The sequence below is a fragment of the Gymnodraco acuticeps genome, unplaced genomic scaffold (genome assembly GCF_902827175.1).
Source record: "Gymnodraco acuticeps unplaced genomic scaffold, fGymAcu1.1, whole genome shotgun sequence".
NCBI lineage: Eukaryota > Metazoa > Chordata > Actinopteri > Perciformes > Bathydraconidae > Gymnodraco > Gymnodraco acuticeps.
This window is the reverse complement of record NW_022990769.1, coordinates 202,770-204,814: the sequence shown is the minus strand read 5'-3', so window position 1 is coordinate 204,814 and position 2,045 is coordinate 202,770. Positions and strand designations below refer to the sequence as shown.

General features: G+C 42.3%; 2 non-coding genes across 2 annotated transcripts; both read left to right on the top strand.

The window, feature by feature from the left end:
• Positions 1-369: 369 nt before the first annotated feature.
• On the top strand, positions 370-442 carry trnak-uuu. Its single transcript has one exon. It is a non-coding gene; the product is annotated as a tRNA-Lys (tRNA).
• A 271-nt stretch (positions 443-713) lies between these two features.
• trnak-uuu lies at positions 714-786 on the top strand. Its single transcript has one exon. It is a non-coding gene; the product is annotated as a tRNA-Lys (tRNA).
• The last annotated feature ends 1,259 nt before the right edge of the window (positions 787-2,045 follow it).

The following is a 2,045-nucleotide window of genomic DNA, read 5'->3' as shown; positions in this document are numbered from 1 at the left end:
GTGTGTGTGTGTGTGTGTGTGTGTGTGTGTGTGTGTGTGTGTGTGTTTCTCTATGCAAGCATCCATCATACATAAAACACATGTATGGGTCTGTCCACAGTCCAGTCTCTATTATATGCACATGCTGTTGTTTTATATATATATTTGTGCTGGTATGTCTATTGTTTGATGTGACTGAAGTCTTGATTGAGGTTAAAGCCAGTTTCTGGAAGACTCCGTGGGGAAATGCATGTCACTTTAAACGTTTTCAAGGCCCCAATAAGGCCACATACGTCCCTGCCATAAACAGGTCTAATGGTAATCCAATGGTCTACTCCAGTTGGACCTTGTGTGATTGCTTCCTCCAGAAGAGAAGAAGGACTTCTCGAAGCCTGGATAGCTCAGTCGGTAGAGCATCAGACTTTTAATCTGAGGGTCCAGGGTTCAAGTCCCTGTTCGGGCGATAAGTCTATTGTGTGACGTGAATAAAGTCTTCACTGCACCAAATGCTAATAGCATTCTGCATGAGCTCCGCAGTCTGCTTCTGGCCCTAACGAGTCGGCCATAAAGCCTGTTTGGTGCAAGACTCTTTGGGAATACGCATTTCACTCCCCCCAGGGCCCCAATAAAACTCTTAGCCACAGACGTCTCTTCCAAAACAGGTCTAATGTTCTTGGTATCTACTCGTGTTAGACCTCACATGATCAGTTACTCCAGAAAAAGGTCTTAATTAAGCCTGGATAGCTCAGTCGGTAGAGCATCAGACTTTTAATCTGAGGGTCCAGGGTTCAAGTCCCTGTTCATGCGTGAAGAATATTGTGAGATGTCTGTAAACTCTTGATTGAAGTCCTCACTGCACCAAATGTTGATGGCATTCTGCACAAGGTCTGCTTCTGGCATTTGGACAGGCCTCTTTGTTTCTAGACATGCCGGCAACATGAACGTCTCTTTAAACGTTTCCAAGGCTCCATTAACACTCTTAGCCAAAGACATCTCTGCCACAAACAGGTGTCGTTGTAATCTGATATGCTTCTGTCTTCAGCTCTGGTTGGACATCAGGCGATAAGATTACGTAATGTGTGACGTGACTAACAGATTTCGTATCCTGAGGACTGCTGTCTTTTATTTATTATTTTCATTTCGATATTTTGAAATCCATTTCCTGCTTTCAGCCATTGTTCAAAGAGCCCTGAGGGGAAACATGTAGAGAGAGAGTTAGGCGAGGGACAAATTACAGTGTGAAAGAGAGAGAGAGGATGAAAGTGGTAGCCAAGGGATACATTAGTGTTGGTGTGTGTGTGTGTGTGTGTGTGTGTGTGTGGTGTGTGTGTGTGTGTGTGTGTGTGTGTGTGTGTGTGTGTGTGTGTGTGTGTGTGTGTGTGTGTGTGTATGTGTGTGTGTGTGTGTGTGTGTGTGTGTGTGTGTGTGAATACATAAATGGGGGCTGCAGAACATACACATGCTGTAATCTTGTCAAGCTGACAGTTTGAAAGCTTCAACAATCAACAGCTCAGTACACACTCTAAAGGTTAAAGGTCACACACATACACACACACATACACACACAAAAACAGAATAGACATTGTTATAAAATACACACAAACTATATACAGTATACACTCATACTCGCAGCGACACAGCGGGGGGTGATAGTGCAGCAGCAGTAGATTGAAGTGTACACACACACACACACACACACACACACACTCACACACTCAGGGACAAAGAGGCTGTGGGTTGTGACTAGTTATTACAGAGATGTAGTGAAGTGAAGAAGTCATATCATCATCATCATTTTTGTTGTTGAGGCTGGAGGGGTACAAAAATTGAAGAAATAACCAGAACAAAATAAGCTTATATATTCTTTATATCACCCAATTTCATCTTCTTATTTTTATTTTCAATTTCACTCAATCAACGGTCTTCATATGTGACTTTTTCAATAAGACAGATAACAGCTCAACGTGTTGAAAACAGATTTCTCCCACTCACCTTCACCGTCTAATCAATGAAATAATCTCTTGCATTCAATTGAATCTGTATGCTTGTTCATTTATTCACAAATT